Raw genomic sequence first — 15,933 nt, 5'->3', positions numbered from 1 at the left:
CAACATCAATGAGGAGCCAGAACTATATACTTATATGGATATGGTGTCTGTTATTTCGGACATACCATACCAGCCGTGACCTTCTTGTTCTGTGCAGATGCACACGTATTACCCGATCTCTTTCGGGACTTGGTAAGAATGTCTTCCGCGAGTAATGAGTGCGTTGGGGTGGGACACTACGAACGTAGTGTGTGGACATACAAGGTGAGAATGTGGGTCTCGCGGGAGGCGTGCGTGAGATAGTCCCTGCAGTCGCCGTATGCATTGTGCCTTGGTGGCTCAGCTGGATAGAGCGTCTGCCATGCAAGCAGGAGATCCCGGGTTCGAGTCCCGGTCGGGCACACATTTTCACCCGTCCGCGTTGATCTAAATCAACGCCCGTCATCAGCTGACGGTATTAATATAATTCTAATTTCGTTCTAGACGGCTGCAGGTCCGAAAGAACAGACACCATATCCTTATAAGTATATAGGGTGAGTCACCTAACATTACCGCTGGATATATTTCGTAAACCACATCAAATACTGACGAACCGATTCCACAGACCGAACGTGAGGAGAGGGGCTAGTGTAACTGTTTAATACAAACATGCACGGAAGTATGTTTTTTTAACACAAACCTACGTTTTTTTCAAATGGAACCACGTTAGTTTTGTTAGCACATCTGAACATATAAACAAATACGTAATCAGTGCCGTTTGTTGCACTGTAAAATGTTAATTACATCCGGAGATATTGTAACCTAAAGTTGACGCTTGAGCACCACTCCTCCGCTGTTCGATCGTGTGTATCGGAGAGCACCGAATTACGTAGGGATCCAAAGGGATGGACCTTAGGTACACTGGAACAGCACATTACGTCCACATGCTAACACCTTTTTATTGGTCATTGTCACTGACGCACATGTACATTACCATGAGGGGTGAGGTACACGTACACACGTGGTTTCCGTTTTCAATTACGGAGTGGAATAGAGTGTGTCCCGACATGTCAGGCCAATAGATGTTCAATGTGGTGGCCATCATTTGCTGCACACAATTGCAATCTCTGGTGTAATGAATGTCGTACACGCCACAGTACATCTGGTGTAATGTCGCCGCAGGCTGCCACAATACGTTGTTTCACATCCTCTGGGGTTGTAGGCACATCACGGTACACATTCTCCTTTAACGTACCCCACAGAAAGAAGTCCAGAGGTGTAAGATCAGGAGAACGGGCTGGCCAATTTATGCGTCCTCCGCGTCCTATGAAACGCCCGTCGAACATCCAGTCAAGGGTCAGCCTAGTGTTAATTGCGGAATGTGCAGGTGCACCATCATGCTGATACCACACACGCCGACGCGTTTCCAGTGGGACATTTTCGAGCAACGTTGACAGATCATTCTGTAGAAACGCGATGTATGTTGCAGTACTCTCCGATACACACGATCGAACAGCGGAGGAGTGGTACTCAAGCGTCAACTTTAGGTTACAATATCTTCGGATGTAATCAACATTTTACAGTGCAACAAACGGCACTGATTACGTATTTGTTTATATGTTCAGATGTGCTAACAAAACTAACGTGGTTCCATTAAAAAAAAAACGTAGGTTTGTGTTAAAAAACATACTTCCGTGCATGTTTGTATTAAACAGTTACACTAGCCCCTCTCCTCACGTTCGGTCTGTGGAATCGGTTCGTCAGTATTTGATGTGGTTTACGAAATATATCCAGCGGTAACGTTAGGTGACTCACCCTGCATAATTTCTGGACTGTCTGATGTAAGAGGGGCATAAAACTGTGGGCCTGCCTGGATAGTTTGATCGGTTAGAGCATTGCTCGACAAAGTTGTATTCCCGTTTCGTCTCCAGCTCAGGTATAAACTTTTAGAATGCCAGGTAACTTCGCATAGTAATATTTACCAGCTTTGCATATAATGTCGTATAGTTAACTAACAACCAGCTTTTTTTTTTTTGCTCATAGCCGAAGTGAGCGCTGTAAGCACGGTGGCAGCTTGAACTAATTACTGTAAACAACAGATGTGTACTTGACCAATTAGTTGTAAGCAAGCAGTGTTACGCAGTGGATGTGTGACCGTTGTGTGTCAGTGTTGTTTTATCACAAGTCACAGTGGAGCAACATCTGTAGATCACGTGTGCAAGTCATTCTCCATTCCACAAACTGACAAAGAGAAGAAATACACATGAAGCGGCAGCGCTTTGACGACATAACCCTCATTCGTGCCCATGTGACGTGAGGGTTGAACATTCCAGAGAAACACTTTCTGACGTTTTCGCATGGTTGTATGAACATTCTGTGCATCGTATTTAAATGGGGCTAGACTAGGGGCAACAGCTTCGGTTTTAAACCCATCATTTTGAACGTTTCTCTAATTTTTATTAATTGAGTCTCGAAATTTTTGGACTGTTGGGAAGCATAGCGAAATGTGAATATTTGTAAATTATGAATGTTGTGTAAAAGGGGAAGAGGTCATTGCTGCTGATCAGTGTCACTTTCTGTGTAACACGGAGTTAACAGGTTGATTGCTGCTACGTCAAACCGTACCCGCTGATGCGAGAGAGGGCGGGGTGGGCTATTCGGACTGCGGCACGTCCCGGCGGGCGCAAAGTGACAGGGCGCTGTGGCGCCGTGGCAGCCGCGAGCGGTTCGTTACGCAGGGCGGCGCTCGCCGTGCTGGCGGGTCACTCGCCATTAACGCTAATGCGTCTTGTAAATAAGCCGGAATGCGGGTGGCTGCTCTTAATTAACTCGGTCCCCGCTGTCGGCGCAGAGCGCAGCACAATGCCACAGAGACTCGCCGCCGCCGATGATGAATCGCGCCAATTACTGTAGCGCCACAGCTTTGATAGGGGCGCGTTAAGCACGGACCACCTGCCTGCCGCTGCCGCTGCTGCGCGGCTTTCAGGCTGCGGCCGGCCAAATGTTTCATCTCGCATTACGCTGCCCGCGGACGACGTCAGTTTTGACGTTTATCTGCCACACAGCGTAGGATAACTTGAAGCAGATGATGTGTCAAAAAGGGGGAGGTGTATGGTTTTACGCCGCGCGGAGTGGCCGCGCGGTTTGACGCGTCATGTAACGGATTGCGCGGCCCCTCCCGCCGGAGGTTCGAGTCCTCCCTCGGACATGGGTGCGTGTGTTGTTCTTAGCATAAGTTAGTTTAAGTAGTGTGTAAGTCTAGGAACCGATGACGTCAGCAGTTTGGGCCATTAGGAATTCACACACATTTTTTGTATGGTTTTACCTAAGAACTAGGGCCGTTTTATGCTCGCACGGGTCCGTTTATACTGATTCTAAAGAGCTAATACACTTTACTTGTGGCATTTGCCTGTAATGCACCTTTCTGTGTTGACAAACTTATTAAATTACTATCATGGTCTCTTACAGTTCCCGAATAAACCTCTGAGAACGTCTGTATCGATTGAAGTGTGAAATATTTGACTTGTTTGCGGGAATAAGTACAATTTGTTGTGTGCATCACTGGACCCAAGTCTCCAATCACGGTGCAAGGAAAGCTTCAGAACAAGTGATAAAATGTTTTTTTCACTATCACCATAAAATACATGTCAGCATGTACCCTTTTGGAATAGTATTGAATGAAGCTGCTCAATTTCTTGTTTACTCGCTCAGTCGCTGGCGTTGCCCCGATACATATTTATTACAATTGTATGACGAACTTCCAGCATGCTGGAGTAGCTTAGATCAGCCACTTCTGTTAATAAGCAGAACTAAAAACCAGTCCAACTTGCAAATTTTTACTTTTTATTCATTCGATTACTAGTTTTGGGCCGAGACTCATTTTCAAATTCAAGTCGAAAATGGCATTTCCGAAGGTGTCAAAAATGTGCAGTGAACATTTGTAGAGCATTCAGATAACCAATTTGCAACTTGGACTGGTTTTTCATTCTACCAATTCTACGAGTATCTCTGGCTTTCCCTTCTCTCTGTCAATCTCCTCCCTCTGTTCATCTGCTACCTTCCCCCTCTCTCTGTCCATCTGCAACTCCCCACCTCTCTGTCCATGTGTCCTGTCCGTTTCCTCCTGCCCTCTATGTCCGTCTGCTCTTTCTCCCCCATCCATCTATTCCTACCCCCATCTTCTTCTGCCCCCTTTATCTATTCCTCACCTCATCTCCTCCTCCTTCTCCTCAGCCTCCTCCTCCTTCTCCCCCTCCTCTTCCTCCTCAGCCTCCCCCCCCCCCCCATCCACGTCTTTGTCCATCTCCTCCCTGCCGCGCGGGATAGCCGTGCGGTCTAGGGAGTGTTATTACGGTTCGCGCGGCTCCACCCGCCGGAGTTTCGAGTCCTCCCTCGGGCCTCGGTGTGTGTTTTGTCCTTTGCGTAAGTTAGTTTAAGTTAGATTAAGCAGTGCGTAAGCCTAGGGACTGATGACTTCAACACTTTGGTCCCATAGCCCTCACCACAAATTTTTTCCCTCCTTCTCTCACTCTCTGTCCGTTTCTACCTCCCTGCCTTATCTCACTCGATCTTCTCCCTTGTCGTTGTCTCTCTCCTTCTGTTCCCTTTCTTCGTCCATTTCTCCTTCCCCTCATCTCTGTCCATCTCCTCTTCTCCTATGTACGTTCATCTCCTGTCCACGTTCTCTCTCCACTTTATTGCCCCTCCTCAGTAAGAGGTTCAAGAGCTTACCACTGCAGTATTTCTTTCCAGATACGAAGTAATCGATATAGGGGTTTAAGAGGAGATTACCCGCAAATTTTCCCACATACTCACATGTCACATACAGGGTGAACATTAATAAACACGAAGAATTGCAGGAAAGGATTCCTGAGTGGAGATGGACGGAAAGAGGTCCTATGAACAAATGTCCGGAATTGCATCATTGCCACGGTAAATGGCGCTGACAGTTCCTCTGATCACTTGTGTTCCTTGCGTGTAGCAGGATGATTGACGCAGCATGCTGTAAGCAGCAGAATATTAGGTATTCATGTCGGGAATAAGCCGAGATGGTGTTTGTGCAAGGGCCAAGCAGATGGAAACGGTCGAGAGGCAGCACAGATACACCAAAACAAGTACCTCACAGACACCTATCACATCACACAACATTTCAAGTCCTTTTTGGGCGTCTGTGTGATCGTGGGTCCTTTCAGATAGACGAACGAGCAGGGAGGCGGCGGGCTGTGCGCACACCTTACTTGGGGGACCAGGTTCTACAGAATATTGAGACGAACCCTAGTACAAGCTCCAGGAAAGTTCCCCGCCAACCCGGTGTAAGCCAAAGTACGATTCTGTGTACCCTGTACGGCAACCGCTATTATCCTTATCACATGCTAAACCATGGGCTCCACTTTGAACTTCTTTTGTGACGTGGTTGCGATGAAGCTCTGTACTGTGTTGCAGGAAGGTTTGTTGTTTCAAGCTCACCGTCCACTTCCGGCCACATGCTCATAGGATCTTTTTTCCTTCATTTCCACTCAGAAATCCGTACCTACAGTTTGTCGGTTTTATTAATTTTGTCCCTCTATACTTCACATTCATTTAACATGCTGTACTCATATTTAACCTGTATCTCTAGTGAATTTCGCCCTACGTTTCATTTTTACGCAGCTCGAAGTTTGTGATGTCATATCCCATGATCTATGTTTCGTACGATAATATAATTTTTTAGGTACACCTAGCGCCACATGTGGATACTGTCTACGAAATGTGTTGAGAATAGACATTGTAACAAACACCGAAATCGGTACAGATCTGGGAAATATAACAACAAAGCCAGTGAACACAAACAAAGGAGAACGACAACGATATCAGCAACTGTAGAATGTTGAACATAAATGGAATTCTTTTAGATTATGTCACTAGATTAAATGAAATTTTATATGCAGATGACCTAACTCTGATTACAGGGAATGAAGATGATCTTCAAATGGGAGTCTATAAGTTGCAGCAGAAAGCCTGAGATTACAACCTAACATTGTCGGTAGATAAAACGAAAGTGATGGCATTTCAGGGTAGACAACCAGTAAGACCTAAAATGGTCTAGAAAAATAAAATCTTGGAGCAAGTAACACATTTTAAATGTATAGGATGCAACATCGTTTACGAATATAGCCATGATGTGGAGCAAAAATTAAATGTTTTCATACGTGGAACCATCATAAAAAGTTTGCAGAATAAAGCCAGGAAAGAAACCCACCTCATAGTTTATGAAACGATAGCAGTAAAAATGATTACTAATGGAAGTGAAGCATGGACAACAACAAGACATCGAGAAAGAAGAAAACAGTCCAAAGAAATGATATTTCTAAGAAGACTGGAAGGATGTACAAGAGAAGATCGAAAAAGAAAAGATGATAAAATGAAACATTTAGGAATATATCACCTAAGATAGAAAATAAAGGAAAGTAGGAGAAAGTGGAAGGAAAATGTAGATCGGATGGATGGGGAAAGATTACCGTTAAAGGCTCTAAATTATAAATGTGTTGGAAGAAGAAATGTAGGAAGATCATGAAAGAGATAGGTAATGTAAGAGGCAATTGGCCTAATATGTGAAGTGAAGAAGAAGAAGAAAACTGGCATTATTAACAAATATAACTAATATTATAAACACATGTAGCTAATATGTGAAGTGAAAAAGAAGAAGCAGAGGAAGAACTGGCATTATTAACACATATTTACCTAAATAAATAGCAGTATTAATAGTGGCTGGTTGCTGTCTTCTTCTTTGTAAGAATTACCTTACATTTATTGTACACAGCCACGGTCTCACCATGTCAGTTTTAGATAAAATAGCATAACACAGCACTTCTTATATCCTACTAAAACATAACGTAAAGCATATATCTTGGCAGACAAGGAGAAGAGTTGGACCCAGATATAATCGGTGCTGTGGATTAATCACCAATTGTTCTGGTACATCAATCAGCCTAAGTATGGCTCTTTGCCGGATTTCCACGATCGTTTACACAAATGCTTATCTGATCTCCAACATCCACTTCAGAAAATACGATACACAACACATTAAAATACGGTAGGATACAGAACAAGGTTAAAAACGGAGTTGGTGACCTCCTTTCTTTACGTTACTGGCGACAAAGTTAAAACTAAAATAAATTTACCAAACTGGTGAGAAAAAACGGTGGGCTCCACGCTATGGGATAAACGCTGTACAAGTGAAAGAAAATGTATTACTTCTTTCCTATATTTTTCACGATTTGAATAACTAAGCCTGATTAAGACAGCAATCGATCGGCACACTGAAGCAAGAATGCTACAAAAGGACACATTCCACTCTGCCTCACGAAAAGTCGTTGAAACTTGCTGCTAGCTTGCTGCTTGAAGTTTTTGGTATCTTGGTGTTTTTCAAACGGCGGTATCTTTTCTGTTTACACTTTTCTCCGTGGAATCTCACCGAAGTAACAGATCAAAACACCGGAAGGCGTGCAGTTTTTAATTCTCAAGCCGCCTAGATGCGGACCAATGACGTACGGTGCTACACAGTTTTTAATCCTGGGGGAATTCAATCTGTTTTTAATATCAGCGCATAAATATGCCGCTCTGATAAACTGCGGTCTCCGCCTGCAGCATATTCGTCTGCGCGGGCGCTCGCAATATGATAATACCGACCGCGGCGCGGCGTAGCGCGGCGGCAGATGGCGACCGCGCCAGGAACGCAAAGCAATTTTCCCGTCGCCGCCGCCGCTGCCTCCGCCGTGGATGCCACGGCGGCAGCGGTATCCATCTGCTGGCACCGAAGGCGTGCCACTTGCCACAGAGATGGCGCCTTAATGGCTACAATAGCTAATTTCCAATTAAGATTATTACTAGTAAAGAGAATGTCTGACCTTAGTCTGAGGCTATTGTTAGTACTGGTACTAATTGGGAAAATCTACATGGCCGCCCTGGCGGGTACAAGAACCGCTGGATAATGGGGCTGCCACTTTGTGCTTTCCGACGAGCCGGATATTCTTTTTGTAGTTAGTCCCCTAGTGAAGCTGGCTTCCCTGCGCCTAAGAGACCCACCTACCATTTCAGCAAACTCCAAAAAAAAAAAAAAAAAAAAAAAAAAAAAGGAAAGGCGTACCACGAAGGAAATTGGGAGACTACGTAATATAAATGTACACACAAACAAATGATTACAGTTTCAGAAAAATTACTAGGTGTACAATTTTGCTTCCGCCGTTTTTTCTCGAAGTTCGGGGCTTTATTGTGAAAAACTTACAAATACATTATGATTCATACTATTGCCCATCGCTGGCCACTATATTCTCCCATCTTTCGGATAGCATATGAATCCCGTGGCAGAAGAACTGGGCGTCTTTTGTGCGGATCCATTAATAAATTCAATTTTGAACTTGTTCATATGATCGGAAGTGCTGGTCAGCCAGGCTGTGTGCCACTGATCAAAAAAGATGGTAGTCAAAGAGAGCAACGTATGGAGAATACGGCGGGAGGGATAGGATTTCTCATTTCAACGTTTCCATGTATATTTTGAGGGGTTTTGCGACTTGAGGTCGAGCACTGACCTGCTGCGAAATTACCCTTCCGTGTCTATCGCTGTATTGTGGCCGTTTGTGTTTCTGTGCTGGGCTCGAAGGCATCAGTTACTTTCGATAATAATGTCCTGTGACTGTCTTCGTCTGTTTCAGTAGCTACGAAAACGTTCTGTCTTCCCCTGCCATGCCGGACATCAAAATCACCATTCTTGAGGCGTTGAAAACATTCTCTGCTCGTTCTTCCACTAAAAGTTCCCTCGCCATTAGCCTTACCCAGCATTTAAAGAGCCACAGCCACAGATTTCTTCATGTTAAAGCAGAAAATTAAAACTTTCCGCAAATGGCGAGAAATGGGTACTTAAGTTGACTAATCGAGAATAACCTTACGATGCAATCACAAATCGACTAATATTTTTATGGCACTATGTTTACACATACCTAAGCTTATTGTATTAAACCTATGACCAACACCGGCCGTTGTGGACGAGCGGTTCCAGGCGCTTAAGTCTGAAACCGCGTTGCTGCTACGGTCGCAGGTTCGAATCCTGCCTCAGGCATGGATGTGTGTGATGTCCTTAGGTTAGTTTAAGTAGTTCTACGTGTAGGGGACTGTTGACCTCAGGATGTTTAGTGCGTAGAGCCATTTGAAACATTTGAACCATCCACCTGAACCCCACTTGCCGCTACTGCCGTCTATTGCAGAACGGCGGAAGCAAAGTTGTAGACCTAATAGATGATGCAAGAGAAAGAGCTTTATAAATTGAGCAAGTCAATAATGCATAGGTACATGTCTGAGCACTGGTCCACCTCCTGCCCTTATGCAAGCAGCTATTCGCCTTGGCCTGGATTGATAAAGTTGATGTCCTATTGAGAGATATCTTGGCAAATTCTGTGCAACTGACACGTTAGGTCGTCAAAATCCCCAGCTGTTATCAGCAGCCCCCTTAGTTCACAGCAGTATGTCGACGATATTCTACGCCCCGTTTTGCTGCTCTTTATGGCAAGCCATCCTGGGCTTGCAATACAGCAAGATAATTCCATTCTGCTTGCGACTAGATTTTCTACTGCTTGTCTTGATGCTTGCCAAATTGCTCATATAATGTTTCAAAGAACCTTTTCTCTTTTGAGAGTTAGATTGTGATCTATTGCTCCACTCAACGAATTACTTTTTTTTGTCAAGTTCTTCTTTTGCTGGGTTGGGGTGACGCCTGAACGTTTTATTAGGGATAGACACGTGGATATCCGTTGGCGGCAATTCCGGCAGAGAGCAGTAGGAGCTATTTTTCTAGACTTTTCTTTGCTTTCATTACAGTAGTTGCTGACGTAATAGAACCACCTTGCAAATTATTTACGTTTTGTTATGCTAGTGTTGTGGAGAGAGTGAGCAAGTGTATGGAGGACATACGCAAAGTATGTGTGGGAAGTTATTGTGGAATCAGGAATCGTGTGACGTATGTAACGCTCTCTTAGTGTGTATGCTTTTGTATAAAAGCAGCCGGAAGAGAAGTTAGCTATTAACTCAATTATTAATTCATTTCTAGTGATAGGTATGCTTAGTTTTATCTAAATTAAGTTTGGTCTCGTAAAACTAGAATTTCTTTTATAAATTGCTGTGTGTAATCTTGCTGGACGGCTTAGGAATTACCGCGAGAGTAGGAGTACTCTAGCATATGTGACTGGCTGCCTAAATCATCAGCCAGCGGGAATTAAGCATTTCCCGCGCTTTACGGCGGGCTTTGCGGTATAGTTCTGTCTCTGGGAGCCGCTCGGGGATCTTCGCACAGTGTATGGTACATCAATGTTGAATCGCGCTAAGATGAATGAAATCTTGCATTTTGTCGGTTCTCGTTTTGTAATTATAAAGCGATTACATTTCTGAAGATTTTAAGTGGATTAGTTTGGGAATTATTTTCGTGAACTTTATTGTCGTACTTCGCATGGCTTGTTTCGTGAACATCACGAGATATTATGACGAGCACTTATTTCTATGAAGCTCCCTGAATAGCTTTACGTAGAAACTCGCGAAAAGCTGTGGGTCATAGACTGTGATGATGATGATGAAGTCCCATACTCCGTGACAGAGCGTAGGGGAACGATGCGGGAGACCCGTACTAGGCAAGGTCCCAGTGGAGGTGGTTTGCCGTTGCCTTCCTCCGAACGTAATGGGGATGAATGATGACGATGAGGCCGACACTACAACACCCAGTGATCTCGAGGCAGGAAAAATCCCTGACCCCACCGGGAATCGAACCCGAGACCCCGTCCTCGGGAAGCGAGAACGCTACCGCGAGACCACGAGCAGCGGACTCAGACTGTATAGAACGTTAAACTTGTTGGGATCGGACTCGGAAAATTCTGGCTGCTTTCGTGTGAATCTTTGTTGTTCAAACAGTAACCAGCTTCCAACAATAATGGTTCGACAATAAATACTGACTTAATAGCCATTTAGAACATGTTTTTGAGGCAATGAAGCCTAACTGGTTGAACTTAAAAACATTTTCAAGCAGATTATTTATAATCCTGAACGCCCGATTTTTTACGAACTTACAGATTCTGCCTCTTAGCTCAAGTTATGAGGGCTTTATTCGGTAAGTATTTACTAGGTGTTTCTTCAGCATTGCTTTTCATCGGATAAATGAGTATCTATCAACACAAGAAACCCATCTAGTAGGTGGACGGAAGTGTTATGGGCGCGAACTTAGGAGCCGGCCCGGCCCAGGCATTCTAGGTGTAAACTCCCGCGCATGTAAACTCCCGCGCACTGACACGTGATTGGTCAGTTAGTTGTCTACCCAAGGCGTAACGTGTGGATATATCTTCACTAAGGAGCCAAAGATTGTAGCATACCTTAGCAGACTATAATCGGAGCACAGAGTGTTTTTGCACCTCGATAGCGACTTATGACTCATGTAAGAAACAAGTAAATCAATACATAAATGATTAGAAGATGCACATCTTCCATATTGATATGTCCAGTATTGAAACAAGATGTCCACGTTGTGGCAGCGCTGTAAGGATGCTTGTCCCCCACTGTGTGTGATATTTCAGCGAGAATGCCACTGGAGAAAAACTACTTCAGGATGCCCCCTAATTTTCAAGTTCTGTCTGATGTTAAAACTAGTTATAAGGACAGGAAACATCTGGCATTTGAACACTGCAGTTAAAGAACAAGGTGTCAACCCTTGGTTTGACACCAATGTCGTTATACATTTCGGTCTTCTCAGGGACCAGCAAGTTGTATAGTAGCCTTTCAGTGTGCAGCACAGCAATGGTAAACACTGAGGTGAAGAAAGTCGAGGGGTGCCTCCAAATATCGTGTCGGACCTCCTTTTTCCAGGCGTAGTGTAGTCGCATGGACTCGACAAACAGTTGGAAGTGCCCTGCATAAATACTGAGCCACTAGGTCTCTATAGCCGTCCATAATTGTGAAAGTGTTGCCGGTGCAGGATTTTGTGGGTGAATTGATATCTCGAATATGTCCTAAACATGTTCGGTGGGACTCATATCGGGCTGTCACGGTGGCAAAGTCATTTGCTCGAATTGTCCAGAATGTTATTCAAACCAGTCACGAACAATTGTGGCACGGTGAACTGGCGCATAGTCATCCATAAAACTTCCGTCGCTTTTTGGGAACATTAGGTCCATGAATGGCTTTATTGGTCCCCAGACAGCCGAACAAAACTATTTCCGGAGGACCTAGTACATTCCATGTAAACACAGCCCAAACCATTATGGAGCCACCACCAGCTTGCACAGTGCCTTGTTGACATCTTGGGTCCCTGACCCAGACTCGAACAGTACTATAAGCTCTGACCAGGCCATGGTTTTCCAGTAGTTTGTGGTCCAATCGATATCGTCACGAGCCCAAAAGAGGTGCTGCAGGCGACGTCGTGCTGTCAGCGAAGAAACTGTCGTCGGTCGTCTGCCCATTAACGCCAAATTTCGCCTCACTGTCCTAACGGATACGTTCGTCGTATGTCCCACATTGATTTGGGCTGTTATTCCAAGAAGAGGTGTCTGTTAGAAACGAAAGCTCTACGCAAACACCGATGCTCTCGGTCGTTAAGTGAAGGCCGTCGGTCGCTGCATTGTGTGTGGTGAGAGGTAATGCCTGACATTTGGTACTCTCATCACATTCTTGACACTTTGGAACTCCGATTATTGAATTCCCTAACGATTTCCGAAATGGAATGTCACATGCGTCTAGCTGAAACTACACTACTGGCCATTAAAACTGCTACACCACGAAGATGACGTGCTACAGACGCGAAATTTAACCGACAGGAAGAAGATGCTGTATTATGCACATGATTAGCTCTTCAGAGCATTCACACAAGGTTGACCCCGGTGGCGACACCTACAACGTGCTGACATGAGGAAAGTTTCCAAACAATTTCTCATACACAAACAGCAGTTGACCGGCGTTGCCTGGCGAAACGTTGTTGTGATGCCTCGTGTAAGGAGGAGAAATGCGTACCATCACGTTTCCGACTTTGATAAAGGTCGGATTGTAGCCTATCGCGATTCCGGTTTACCGTATCGCGACATTTCTGCTCGCGATGGTGGAGATCAAATGACTGTTAGCAGAATATGGAATCGGTGGGTTCAGGAGGGTAACACGGAACGCCGTGCTGGATCCCAACGGCCTCGTATCACTAGCAGTCGAGATGACAGGCTGTAACGGATCGTGAAGCCACGTCTCGATCCCTGAGTCAACAGATGGGGACGTTTGCAAGACAACAACCATCTGCACCAACAGTTCGACGACGTTTGCAGCAGCATGGACTATCAGCTCGGAGACCATGGCTGCGGTTACCCTTGACGCTGCATCACAGACAGGAACGCCTGCGATGGTGTACTCAACGACGAACCTGGGTGCACGAATGGCAAAACGTCCTTTTTTCGGATGAATCCAGGTTCTGCTTACAGCATCAAGATGGTCGTATCCGTGTTTGGCGACATCGGGGTGAAAGCACATTGGAACCGTGTATTCGTCATCGCCATACTGGCGTATCACCCGGTGTGATGGTATGGGGTACCACTGGTTACACGTCTCGGTCACCTCTTGTTCACATTGACGGCACTTTGAATTGCTCCCTCTGTTTATTGATTGGATAGCCACTGAATTGCTATTTATTTATTTAATGGGATGATAATAATTATTAAAAGGTGGTAATTCTATTTAAGCACAGTTTTTTCTTACTCTTTCGATTGTTGCGAGTCAGCGATAGTGCAATGCTGCTCGCTTTGGAGAATACACATTTTTTATAAGAATTATTTGGTCCAGGAAACACTTTTGCGATTTAGACGGTATTCGCGTGATTGTACTGATTAAAAGTTATCGTTTCCGAAAGACGCAGGTTCGATTAAAGCTGTGTGCACTTTTGCGCGTATAATGAAAATATTCATAACACGTCGCGTAACAAAAAGAAACATGCGAATCACAACCGTGGTCAAACGAAGAAAATATATGATAACATAAATGTTCTTCGCTGTTATTCAGGACAGGCTCAGATTAGACCTTGCAATTTTTAGTTATAGGAAATCACAAGGCGTTACACCTTCGAGATATTTGTTTTGAATAAATTGTATTTACCTTCTCTCTCTCTCTCTCTCTCCTTTTTACAGCCTTTCTACCTTCACACCGATTAAGGAGCCTTTCCTTCTCTACCGACCAGTACGAGAACAAACTTCGGACTCGACAAAATGTCTTACATCGAATTATTACATGCTTAACCCTTAACAATCATATTTAGTTTCGTAGTACAAACAATGCTAATTTATTCCGTGCACTAGAAAGTCTTTGATACACTGAGCACAAAAATGAAAATAATAAAATTATAATTACATTTTTAATATCATGAATACTTCTTTAAATCATGGAAATAAGGTTTGACATCGTCGTAATATTAATTTTCATCCTTGTAGCACTACATTGCCCGCTTTGGATGTACAGTCACACTTGTTTGACTGGACATCCAAGCAGACTTATTTTCCTTGTCTGTTCTGTTTAAAGTTCACTGTGTGCTTTCACTTGGAATTATGTGCTTTGTTTACTTTTAAGTCTCAGGGTTTTTGAGTTACGCTCCCCCATTCGGGCAAAGGTCAATGGGAAAAACCTCGGAAAAAAACCACGGCGGAGTGAGCACATCTTCCATACCCTCTTTTTTAATTTTCAACATTTGAATATTCACTTCGTATGACATTTAATAATGGTACAGTTTCGTGATAGTGCTGCTGGTGACGATGGCTGGCGATTTGGTGTACTGCAACACCGATGTCTCGCCCCATCAGGTAAGTCTGCGATGGACTGCGATGACGTGGCAGGGTGCGGCAAGGGATGACGGATGATGTCGCTGCAGTATGCTGCCCTCACCGCCACGTGTGCTCAGCATCCCAGCATACAGTCACATGAAATTCAAACAGCAGTATCAGTTCCTTAAATTAACATCTAAATTACATCATATTTCACGTACTCTTTCACTCAACAAGAAGAATGTGTTTTTATTTTTTATTTTTATTTTTTATTTTTTGTGAGGTGTTCGACTGTTTGTGAGTTCCTTTATCATGATGCAAGTCCATTCGTCCTTCCGACGTAACTATCTGCAATTAAAGGTTCATGTAATTCCGTTCCAACATTGATACAGTTCTGCAACGGGCTTAATGATATAGTCAGTAGCAGTTCCCAACACTGTTACGACTCACCACTGTTGCTGACTGATCGATAAAAACACTTTCGCTTGAGTTTTAGTTTGCCTAGAATGTTACGTCCATGCATGTGGTCCCAATAACACTCTGAATATTTGGCATTACTAAACACTCGTAGCACAAAATTTGAAAACGAAATCATGGTAACTCAACGCACTCATTGAGCGTCCACTTTTGTGTTAAATTCCACTCTTTCGCTAGTGAAACAAAGTTCGTACGCGTAGAGGATAATGTTCACAGGAAGTCTTTGTTCATAGGTCATCTGTGACATGTTCACTCCACCACTTAGTCACTTGATCACAGTTATCAAGTCTGACAAGGTAAAGTCCTTGTGCTACCCATAAGAATGTCTTTACACAGTCTAGTTATATAATGATAAATAACTGAATGATTGTACATATCAAATGAATTACATAATTGTAGTCATTTACAATATAAAAGCAAATGCTAAGTCATATATTTTCTCCAAAAGGTGCTCCTGGACTTACAAAGAATTGTGCAGTGATAAACACAAGTCTGTATATGTTTGTGTAATGATCTGTTCAGTCATGGACAACATCTTGTTCGACCTGGCTTATAGCTCATGCAAGTCCGAGCACTAACTTACGGTGGAAAATTTGTTAAACCTATACGTAACTCGCGTAAACTTTACATGTTGTAAGTGTATCCTGTACACAGTCTGAAAGAAAAAAAACCATAACCTGCTCACCCTAGTGAGTTCAAAAGAGTTAACAATCAACAAAATGAAACGTTTATTTTATAAAGTCAC

At 43.9% G+C, this 15,933-nt stretch overlaps 1 non-coding gene across 1 annotated transcript; it reads left to right on the top strand.

Moving 5' to 3' along the window:
• Positions 1–268: 268 nt before the first annotated feature.
• Positions 269–341, top strand: Trnaa-ugc (transfer RNA alanine (anticodon UGC)). The gene has a single exon. It is a non-coding gene; the product is annotated as a tRNA-Ala (tRNA).
• Positions 342–15,933: the final 15,592 nt, after the last annotated feature.

The sequence above is a fragment of the Schistocerca nitens genome, chromosome 5, assembly GCF_023898315.1.
Source record: "Schistocerca nitens isolate TAMUIC-IGC-003100 chromosome 5, iqSchNite1.1, whole genome shotgun sequence".
Taxonomy (NCBI): Eukaryota; Metazoa; Arthropoda; class Insecta; order Orthoptera; family Acrididae; genus Schistocerca; species Schistocerca nitens.
The sequence above is the reverse complement of the archived record's forward strand: the minus strand, read 5'-3'. Positions and strand labels throughout refer to the sequence as shown.